Here is an 11,837-nt window from a genome sequence, read left to right on the forward strand (position 1 = left end):
CATTCCTGAGCGAGAAAATACTAGGAGAGAAGGGGAGGAGTTGTGTGCAGGGACCCAGGCCTGCTTAGCAGGCAGGCAGGGGCGTCCCTGGGGACAAAGAGGTAGGGGCAGACACATCTGTGGCAAGGAAGGAAAACATTCTGAATGCCTTGGCGCCCGTGGAAAGCCCCTCCTCACCCCAGCCCCACTCACCCTTCTGTGGCAGAGAGTGAGGGAGGCAGGGCCTGGACAGGAGGAGGCAGAAGATGCTGGGGCGCAGACTCCTGCCCCAGTCAGTGAGGGTTCTCCTCCTCACACCCCAACCCCGAGGGGCAGGCTATGCCCCTGCCCCATGCCTCCACCCAAGTCCCAGGGATTTCATAGGACAGGGGCCACCAAAGAGGCTCAGCTGGGCAAGAAGAACGGGCTTACGCTTTTTCAAGTTTCACCCAATCTGCCCTCAATGCTATGGAAGCTTCCTCCTGAATCTCTCACTTCCAGCCCCTCCTCTCTGCCTCTGCCCCTGCCCCCTGGGGCCACTACTAGCTCTTGCAATGTCCCCTAACTGAGTCCCTGCCTCCATCTTTCTCCTCTATCCATCTATCACAGTACCAGCCACCAGCAAGCTCTTCCTAATTTTGTCCCTTGACCACCCACTCTTTGTCTATGTAGTAACACCCAAATTACTTAGTGAGGTGCCCACAGCCCTTCATGGCTGATTCCAGCTCTCCTCCAGCCCCCTCGGTGTCCCTAGCCCCAAATCTATACTCAGATCCAATAAATCACAATGTAATGATAACAGCTACTGTGTGTGAGCCCAGCAGTAAGGCTCGATGTGCCTTCTGTCACTTAGTCTTTAAACAATAGAACACGGTGCATTATAGCAACTGTCATCGCCATTTTCCACGTGAGAAAGCTGGTTGACTCCAGTTACGTCCCCAGGACCTCCTAGAGGCAGGCAGGAGTGCCTGAGGTACAGGGCGAGAAGCTCTGAGGTGGGCCAGGGAGAGAGACGTGGGCGAGCAGGGAGGGACCCGACGACCGGAGGGCCCGAGCCCCTGTCCGGCCGGGATGCAAATGAACCACGAAGGTGAACAGGACCATTATTTGGGTGCCCAGGGAATTCGTGTCTCCTTGCCACCGGCTTCAGGGTGCAAAGCCTGCTGCATCAGTCCTGCAGGGTGGTGGAAAGTATGTGGGCTGGCAGCGATGGCATTGGGCTCTGGTTCCCTTCCACGCAGAGCGGAAGGAAAGCCGCCAGCAGCAGGATGATGTTGGCCAGCTTGGATCCTGGATTCTTTCCAGCTTCCCTCAGGCCACAGAACCCGTGCCACAAAGACACATGGACAGGGACAGGCCAAGAAAGGGCCTGAGGTCTAAATCGGCCCGTGGGCCAGCCCCCTCCTGCCTCTTTCCACCTCGGAAGCTGGGCTGGAATTCCACCGTGTCATGTGTAATGCCCAGATGGCGTCAGCCCTGCGGCTTCCCGAGGCAGGCAGGCTGGGCCGACGGCGTCGCATTCGCAGACCCTCCCCGCCTCACCCCCTACCCCAGCGCTGCCATGGGGCGTCATCAGTGCAGGCTGGCCAGGGGGAGATGTGAGATGCGAACCCCAGCACCTCGGCTGCAACAGGAGGAGGGCCCGGCAGTGGGAGCTCAGCAGACCCTGTGCCCTGGTCCTGATGGAGGACAGCATCCCCTCGGCAGAAGTGTGACTGGTGGGGGAAGCCAGGTGGGCTCTAGGATGTGGAGCAAGAGGCTTGGAGAAAGTGCCAGGGGAGGTGTCATTGTCCTTGTTCTTTCACCAACTTGGTGTGCGTGGCCCTGTGTGTGTGTAGGGGTGGTGGGGTGTGTGTGTGATGGTGTGTGTGTCTGTGTGTTTCTGTATGTGTCTGTGTGTCCGTGTACATGTCTCTGTGAGATGGGTCTTTTTGTGTGTGTTCGTGCACACGATGATGTGCGCGTGCAGGGCCGTGTGTCTGCACGGTGTGGGGCTCTGGACATGTGGAGTGTGTGTCTGTTTCTGCACCTATGTGGTGGAGGACAGGGCCAGCGGGACCTGCTTCTCCAGCACCTTAGAGGAGCAGTCAGATTTACATTCTTTGTTCCTTCAAAATGGAATATCTTCTCGTCTCCCTCCCTGGAACCAGTTCCTTCCTGTTCTGTTGGACTCAGATCCACCTCATTCATTCATTGATTCACTCACTCATTCATTCATTCAACAAAATACAGTCTCTGCCCTCCACAGACCCTGCCAGGTTTCCTTCCGACCGCAAGGCTTGCCTCTTCTCTGAATAATAATGATTGCGAGGGCCCTCGTTTATCAAACACCAACCAAGTCATTACACGTCAGGCTCTGTGCTCAGACTTCCCCGTCTATTTCCTGGCTCAATTCTCATGACACCCTGTGAGAAGGCTAATGTTACACCACGTTATAGGGGAAACACGAGAACACTTTGCAGGGTTTTACAACTTCTCCAAGTTCACACAGCCAACCCGCAGGTAAACAAAGATGAAAACTGAGTTCTGACTCGCAGCCTGCACTCCAGGCTCACAACCACTGGTCTCTGAGCCGTCCTCGGCCCCCACCCATGCCCTGTCCACGGCCTGGCGTTGAGCTGACCCACGTGGGGAAGGCAGCCGGGTGGCCCTTTTGGGGCCTGCCGGGTGCTATGCGTATTTGAAGTCCACCCTGTGTCCGTCCGGAGGAGCCGTGAGTCAGACTCGAGTGCACGTACGTGAGGGCAGAGCTGCCTCCTGGCTGCTCCTGGACTCCGGCCAGGGCCAGCAGGGAACCCTGCATGGCTCGCATTCAGCACTCCCAGCTAGCTAACGAGCTCACGTGGGCCGCTCAGAGACTCTGTGTAGAAAAACACAGGCACACACACATCATTTCCCCCTTACTTCACTGCTGCGGCATCCCTTCCATGACCACAAGTATTTACATTTTTTTCTCCCAGAAGTTCAACTCCAAAAGAGACAAGACGATTTGAAACGCTAAAACATACACGTATTTTTCTTTCCTAGCAAAGGGCTCTCTAGACTTGCTAGTTTTACATCAAACCCAGCAGCCCAGAAGCTGGTAACACGTCTGACACATTTTAGATTCGAATTAAAGTCGGAATGCTGTTCCTCTAGCCAGAGACAGTAGTTCGTTCACCCAGCTCTCCAAAAGGCTTCCCTCCAGGGAATCCACAGAACCTTCTGAACTTGTCTTCCTCTGAGCTCTCACATCCCCGGGGAGGGCCCAAGCCCTGGGAGTAATTATCACTCGCTTCCCAGAGGGAAAATCGAGCAGGCTGTTTCCTTCCTGCTTCAGCCCGTGGGCTGCTGAAGAGTGTGGAGTCCCAGTCTGGTGCCTGACTGGTATCTCGCATTTGCAGCTTCTGTGAATGACTTGCGAATTCCACAATGTGACAGTGTGGGGCTGTCGCCAGTGAGAAAAAGAATCACTAGTTTTGAAAGTCTAGTTGGAGATTGCATCAGAGAAAGAAACGGGGGAGGTGGGGGGGCGGGCGCAGGGGGAGGAGGCGAGGCAAGGCAAACAAGCAAGTCCTTCACAATGTGACTGAGAACTGGTCACAGCCCACAGCGCCCCGGGGAGGCATGTTTGCAGGGCCAAGTCTTAGTCCAGGGAGCCTCTTTCCTTCCACTCCAGAAGTCATAATTTTTTTAAATGTTCTTTTAAAATATTTATTTTTCAATCACAGTTGACATTCAATATTATATTAGTTTCAGATGTACGACGTAGTGATTAGACATTTATACAGCTTACTTAGTGATCTAGTACCCATCTGACACCATCCATAGTTATCAAAGTATTATTGACTATATTCCCTATGCTATATTTTACATCCCTGTGACTATTTTAATAACTGGCAATTTGTACATCTCTATCCCTTCCCCTTTTCTACTCATTCCCCTGACATCCCCTCCATTCTGGCAAGCATCAAACTGTTCTTCGTATCTATGAGTTTTTTTCTGTTCTGTTTATTTTGTTTTTTGGATTCCACATATAAGTAAAATTGTATGGTATTTGTTTTTCTCTGTCTATTTCACTTAGCATAATATCCGCTAGGTCCATTTGTGTTGTTGCAAATGGCAAGATTTTAATCTTTTTTATGGCTGAGTAATATTACATTGTATATATGAACCACACCTTCTTTATCCATTCATCTATGGATGGACACTTAGGTTACAATGTCTTGGCTATTGTAAATAATGCTACAATGAACATATGGGTACATACGTCTTTCGAAATTAGTGTTTGGGTTTTTCTAGATACTCATAAGTAGAATTGCTTGGAGCCGAAGGCCTGGGGAGCCACAGGGGGGTACTGAGCAAGACACGTGGACACACAGTGGTCAGTGGGTGAAGGGGCTGGTGGCGTGTGACGCAACCCAGGGCAGTTACTCACCCAGACTGAGGACACACAGGGCCCACGGGAAATGACCAAATTATAATGATCATCTGGTAGTTCTATTTTTAATTTTTTTCAGGAACCTCCATCCTGTAGAAGTCGTAACTTAACATCAGCCCAGCCTTCCCACCTGAGAAGTCCTCCCTGGAGTATTTTGGGAGTGGGGGGACCATGATGGAGATACAGTGGTCCACCATCATCCCAGCTGGAATGCATGACTGGTGAGTTCTACACAACTTCGGCTCACTTAGCGCCCCTTCCCTCTACTGCTAGCCGTTTCCTGCATCTTCCTCTCAAAGCCCGCAGCTTTCTTTATTTAGCTATTTAAAAAAATAGTCTTCCAGATAGAGATCCACCTTCCCAACTGCCAGTGTGGCACCTTCCTCAGCACATCAAACCAAATCCATCCAGGACGCCCTCAGTCTCTCCCGCATTCACCAAGCGAAGCTCTGCAGAGCAGACCAGAAGCCTCGCAAGCCTTTCGCGCCCTCTCTTTTCCACACTCTAGTATCCCATTCTGCCCAGCAAGGCCTTTTCTACCCTTCCATCACCTTTCCATCCCCACTTCTGACTTTTTTTTTTTTAATTTGGTCATGTGTGCCATGAGAACTGTGAAAACAGAAGAAGGGAATTATAATTTGGTCATTTCCCGTGGGCCCTGTGTGCCCTCAGTCTGGGTGAGTAACTGCCCTGGGTTGCGCCACACGCCACCGGTCCCTTCACCCACCTGACCACTGTGCGTTCACGTGTCTTGCTCAGAAGCCCCCTGTGACTCCCCAGGCCTTCGGCTCCAGTTGAGAGCCTCTCCAACCTTCCCGTCTCATTTCCGTTTTTCTAGCCAGCGAGCTTCTCCCACTGCCATGTCACGGCCACTCTTTGAACCCCAGCATCATTTCTCTCAGGGACAATTTCATTCATTCATTCAAAAAACATCTGTCGAGTGCTCTGACGCCCCTGGCACTGTGAGAGGTTCTGGGACACATGGGTCGATCAGACAGCTGAGTCTTTTGCTAATGACGGAGGGGTAAAGAAATAGCACCACCTCCTCCACAAAGCCCCCACCCCCAAACATCTCATCCACATACATTTGATTTCTTCCTTATCCTTCTAACATCTGCTTTCTGAGTCGCTCGTTCAGTCCTTGTTTACACCGACGATCTTGTACTACTCTTTACCGGTCCACGTATTTTTGCTGTCTCATTGGACTGGGAGTCCCTCAAGCACAGAACTGTGCCTTGCTTATTTTTATATTACCCATGGCTCCTAGTACCAGACAGATACATAGGGGGTCCTCAAATATTTTTGGAACGAATCGATAATAATTTCTAAAAATCCATTTACAGGAATTCAGTCTAGCTAGAAACGTTGGGCTCCCAAGCCAAATATTCAGTAAAGACGCCCTTTATTCTTTGTTCAATGCAAAGTAAACAGAGGCAGCACTTGCCTCCCTTCCTATGGCACAGGCACTACTTATGTGACTTGTGGACGCACAAGGAGAACGTCCGCCCTTTATCCGCCCGTTCTCTTGTCATCTAGCTATCTACCACCCTCCCTTTTCCCCTCGAAATATGATTGCGAATAACATTATTGAATAGAATAGAAAGCTCATCTGAACCTCAGCACGTGTTTGATGGTTTAGCTAAGTGGGTGTTATCTGTAAAGGTACCGAGGCATGTTGCATTCAAAGACTCTGGCTGCACTATCATTATGCCCTTTTGAAGATCAGATTGGGAGTTCATATCGTAAGTAGTTGCCTGTAACATTCTCCAGTCAGTGGCTGGGTCGGATGGACGAAAGGGGAGAGGGAAGGCACTGTGGTCACGTCTGTTCGTCAGCTCTGTGATGGAGACCAGCTAGGGTGGAGGGGACGGGGCGGGAGTGGTGTGGAGAGCTGAGGTCATGCTGAGCTACCAGAGGAAAAAGGCTGTAGTCTGTCTGGGCTCTCCTCCTATAAATCAAGAGTTTTGCAACACCGCTGGAAAATCAAATGCTCTGTTTCATTTTCCAACCTGAAAGCACTGGGGTAGGTAACAGAGGCTGCTTCTTTGGAGAACAGGCAAGCCCTGATGTCTGCAGGAAGCTGGCAGGACACCTGCTCCAGCAACCAGGCCCTCTGACCCAGCAGGAGTGCTGAGGCCACAGACCAGGCAAGTCCTGGGCCAGGCCCAACGATCCACCACACTCCCAGGTGGGGCACTTGATGCTTCTCCTCATAGCAATCATCACCATGGTAACAGAGTAATGATCTATGAAATCGTCTTTCTCCTCTACTAGACAGCAAGCTCCAGCAGGGCAAGACTGTCTATTCATTTTATTAATCCCTTCATTCCCAAGGTCTGGTACGCGATTAATTACAAAGTATTGAACAAATGAATGAACAGATACAGCATCCAGCTGCCTTAGCAACAGCCTCAGGGGGATGGGTCAGGCGACTCCTCGGCATTGAACCCTCTAGCATGGCTGAGGTGACTCAAACGAACCATTGGGGCCCACTGCAGAGCCGGATTGGACATCACCAGCCCATCCTAATCACATCAGCTGACCACCCAACAGAATGGATCCACCCAGGCAGGGCAGAGAGAGGCTTCCTCCAGCTTCCTCCAGCTTCCTCAAGCCCACACCGTGACCACATAGCAGCCCTTAACACTGATCTTTCCCCATGCAATGCCACGCAATTTACCCTCCATTCCACACTGTTCAAAGTTTGAGTACATACTGTCCATTCTTTTATTTCATCTCACAAGTAATTACAATGGTATTTATGCCTATCAAAGAGTTGCATGTGCAATGCGCTGGCCTTGAGTCAGGTTTCCCAGATTTGCCGGGATGTGCACCATTTCAAATATTTTGTCGTATTAGCCGCATAAATGCCCTTTTGCTTTTTCAGATGCTGTGACCTATTTTTAGTTGGGAAAATAGGTCACCTTAGAACTACTTCTCTTGTGTCCCTTGTGGTGGCTGGCAAGCCTGACCACACAGAGGCCCTCGATAAACAGAATCAAGGAATGTCAGCCCTGGACAGAATCTCATACATCCTCTTGCCTGAGCTCCCTATGAGCTGGAGACACAGCGCCCAGGACAGCTTGACAGTTCAGAAGGCCGGAGATAGAGCTATGAACTTCCAGTGCAACTCTTCACTCCCTTGCCGAAGAGTTCGGCACAAACTGCCCATTTGCTACCATTTTCCCCCCTGCCACACGGGGAGACCATCTAGCTCTCCTGTGGCCAATGGGAGAAGCGGGTCTATATTTAGGCTGCTAAACTGCCTTCTAAACTCTCAGAGATGAACACAGCCTCCCTTTTTTCCCTAAACCACCCAGCACAACCTGTTGCACCCCCTCTCTGGTGGTGGGGGACAAAGCTCCCGGTCAGGGGGTGCTGGGACATTTCTGGAGTTAATTACTCCATTTTGGGCGCTGGGCCTCCACCCCCAGGAGCCCCCAGATGCTGGCGAGATAAGGTTGCTGTGGCCGAGGGAAACCTTGAAGCATTTGGCAGCTGCCTGTGACTAATAAAAACCTGGACTCCTGGAATTTAAAAAATTCGCGACAGCCTCAGTCCCTGTGTTTAAGATAAGAAAGAGCTTTTTCAGGAGCCTTTCCCGAAGCATGCGAGACAGTAGAGGGTAAGGGTACCGGATTCTCCCAGCTCTGTCCTCCTCTGTTGGCTCCTCAAGACCCCCTGGGGCTACCTGATGTCACAAGGGAGAAACTGAGGCTCCAGGGCCACGGGGGGATAGGCCACACCTAAATCTCACAACTTAGGGATTTCCAGTCAGTTCTGGTAACCTAACTGCTTTTGCAAAAGAACTTTTTAAAAGTGTGTGGGGAAGAAGGTGAGGCGGGGAGGTGGAGAGAGGGAAAGACCTGGATGTTCCCTGATCTAACCACACGCGGCCCCAGCCACGAGCCTTTCTATGAGCGCACGACTCAGCAATGTGCAAAACAGCCAGTGTAGAGAGGTTTGTGAAAGCAGGGCTTCTGGATTTGCAATCTCCCCTTATCTAATGCTTTTTCCAACTCGTCCACCCGCCACAGACAGGAAACGAAGCCTCTCGCTTTAAGAGCCTCTGTAATCCTAGGAAGGTTTCGTTAGGGCTGTTTCCTAGGTTTAAAAAAGATCTGTTTGCTTGGAACCAACAGTATTTCCCATTTTATTCTTTGCTCCTGCTTACCTCTTTTTAAGATTCTGCAGTTTTAAGGTTTGAGACCCATTGACCTTATAAAAAATGCTATTTTACAGTGAGGTGTCCAAAAAGCCCAGAAAGATTACTCATCTGGACATACAGCTGCAAGTCTCAGGCTCCACTGGGACCTGGCTTCAGGTGACCTGCCTTCAATTCTGGGGTCTAAAACTTAGCATACACAGCAAGATGTGACAGAAACGGGAGAACTGAGGCTCTGCTTGATTAATTTTCTGGATGAAACAAACCTAGACTGGTAGGAATAACTCCACAGTCTGCAAATACTTTTACAGAAATCATCTGATTTATTTCCCCCTACAGAATATTTAAAACTACCTTGTAAATGATGAGTGCGTGCTACGTCATTCTGATGGAGAAACCACTGCTACTTTGGATTGCAGACTGGCACGGTTAGAAGGCACCGAATTCAACCTGCTCATCTTAAAGAAGGGAATGAACTTGCCCAGTGTCTTAGCTCCTGGCCACCAGGGAGCTCAGGGTCCAAACCTGTGACCTCCCCCTTGGTGGGGTCGTTCACATGAAGAAAGTGTGCTCTTTCCTTTTTTTAGAGGGAAATTTATGAAGTGTCAAGGAGCCCCGGAGGATGCCCCAAGCAGATGCAGGAGTCCACGGGAAGCACACTTAGCTCATCGAGTGAAATTCCATCAGCCAGGCCCCAGGGCTTAGTGACTCATGCTTCTGGCATCCCAGAGTGGGATGAACTTGGTCTAGACTGATGTGCAGTTTTCTTCCACTCTCTGCTTGGGGAATTCCGGTGTGCTCCTGAGAAGGGACGCGCCCGTGAGGGTCATCTCTAGAGTTCTGCGATCTGTCCCTAGTCTCCAGAGGTCAATGGGGACGGATGTTATGGAGCCTGCAACGGCCCTGCAGAGTAGGGGTGGGAAGAGATGGGGTGTCTGCATCACGTTCATGAGTCCAGTCATTTACACGTGGGGTCCCAAGACATGGAGAAAGCATCACCTGTCACTTCGCTTTGACCATACTCTCCTCTTGGCCACTTTTAAGTATATGGGCCCTGAACTGGGGAAGTCGAGGGAGGACTTTAGCCCTCACAGTCTGAGGTGGAACAGCGGGAGTGAAAAGTCTGCTCCTGCTTTCAAAGCCAAGGTTGTGAGGGGCCAGAGAAGAGGGAGGGAGAGAGCTGAGCACACAGTACACACGCACACTAGCTGGCATCCCTTGTGTGTGTGTGTGTGTGTGTGTGTGTGTGTGTGTGTGTGTGAGAGAGAGAGAGAGAGAGAGAGAGACAGACAGACAGACAGACAGACAGACACCAGTTCACACAATGACAGACACTGCCAACAGCCAGCTGTGGGTGCCCCCTGCGTGGACCGGGCGCATTTTCATAAATACAGAGTAACAAGGAATCTTAGAACTTGGCAATCACCTCTTCCTGCTTCCTTCCCAGTGCAGGAATCCGGCTGCAATTTTCCTGACTGGAGGCCATCCTGTTCCTGCTTGAACTACTCCAGTGACAAGGAGCTCACCACTCATAGGGCCTCACTGTAAAAGGTCATCCACTGCAAAGGGACAGCCCTCAGTGTTACAGAGTTCGCACGCTGAGCTGAAATCTACATCCCATTACCTTCCTATCCATCTTATTTCCGGGAGTCAAAACAAATCATACACATCGTCTCCACGGTAGCGCTTCAAATATTTGAAGAGAACAGACGTGTCTCCACCCATATGTCCTTTTTTTGATACGAAATCTTCATTTCCTCACATGATATAGTGTCCAGACCTGTCCCTGTCCTGCTGGTCCCTCTTCTGGGTGACCTAGTTAAGAGACGGCCCCAGAATTGAACCCTGCACTCAGTTCTAGGTCCAAAAAAGCAAAGGGTTGAGAAAAATAACTCTTCTATCAGTGCATTAGTTTATATTCGCTTTTTTTTTTTAGCAGCGTATCATACCTTTGGTTTATACTGAGCTTTTAGTCAACCAAACCCCTTCAGGGGTTTTTAAAAATTATAATCAATACTTTCAGTTACTCTCTCTGACTTTTACTCTGTAGCTGACTTTTTTCCCCCCCATGAACCTTGATATAAGACCTTATATTTGTCCTTAATGTCATCGTTTGGGCCTATTATTTCAACCCACTGAGGGTTTTCTGAATCCCATCCCATATCGTTACGTTCCAGCAATCCCACCTTGTTTGGCGTCTCCTATGAATTTGATCAGCACTCGCTTTTAGCGCCATGCAAATATCTGATACATGATGGAGAGGCGGGAGTGGAGCCCAGGGAGACACCATAGAGCCCACCTACTGTGTTCACTCCGACCACTCAGCAGCTCTCCTGGGTACCGTTAGTACACCGTGACGGCCCATCCACCAAACCTACATCTCGTCCTCTTGTCGAGAAGAAGGGACCCAGAAGAGGGACCAGCAGGAGGGAGACAGGTCTGGACACTATATCATATGAGGAAATGAAGATTTCGTATCAAAAAAAGGACATATGGGTGGAGACACGTCTGTTCTCTTCAAATATTTGAAGCGCTACCGTGGAGATGTGTATGATTTGTTTTGACTCCCAGAATTAAGATGGATAGGAAGGTAATGGGATGTAGATTTCAGCTCAGTGTGAAAACTGTAACACTGAGGGCTGTCCCTTTGCAGTGGATGACCTTTTACAGTGAGGCCCTATGAGTGGTGAGCTCCTTGTCACTGGAGTAGTTCAGCCAAGAGGAGTGATTCCATGACTTCAGCTACTGACACAGGCTATTACATGAGTATTTCAGAAAAACTTCTCAGCATCCCACAAAAATCTGCTGTAGGTGGTCTGGGTGGCTCCCTGCCCCTTGGGTTGGCTCTGCCAGTAAGCATGGGCTTTAGCCATGAAGTCCTGGATAGAAGAATCCTGACAATTCTCAGACTTCCCCAGACATCCTGCCATCTGGGCCCTTTCATGACCAAAGGGAAGAGGTTACAGGGGGACTGCTCACCAGTTGAAAGTTTCCTCAGTGTCTGTGACTGGATGAGAAAGCCCCCAGTTTGGCTACCAGCAACTAGTCTGATTTGTATAATGGTAAGAGGGAGGCCTTCTAGGAAATTGCAGAGTATAGAAGGTTGTGGAAGTCACCCAGCCCTTCATTCCAGATGTCTCCCCAGGCAGTCCCCTTTGGGTTACTGTAAATTCATTTAGGATCTAGGCTCCTTGCCTTGGAATGACCTTCTAGCTCTTCTCAAGGCACAAATCTTGTCGTCTCAGGTTATAAGGGCTGGGGACAAAGGCCATG

At 50.2% G+C, this 11,837-nt stretch overlaps 1 protein-coding gene and 1 long non-coding RNA gene across 5 annotated transcripts in view; both read right to left on the minus strand.

Moving 5' to 3' along the window:
* The window catches only part of LOXL2 (lysyl oxidase like 2), an 85,613-nt gene that overhangs the window by 39,704 nt on the left and 34,072 nt on the right, over nucleotides 1–11,837 (minus strand). The window lies entirely within an intron of this gene.
* LOC112479632 lies at nucleotides 2,335–3,761 on the minus strand. Its single transcript, XR_003046248.1, has 2 exons — nucleotides 3,181–3,761; nucleotides 2,335–2,839 (listed from the first exon to the last, which is right to left on the minus strand). It is a non-coding gene; the product is annotated as an uncharacterized LOC112479632 (long non-coding RNA).

This window comes from Pteropus alecto, unplaced genomic scaffold (genome assembly GCF_000325575.1).
Source record: "Pteropus alecto unplaced genomic scaffold, ASM32557v1 scaffold394, whole genome shotgun sequence".
Taxonomy (NCBI): domain Eukaryota; kingdom Metazoa; phylum Chordata; class Mammalia; order Chiroptera; family Pteropodidae; genus Pteropus; species Pteropus alecto.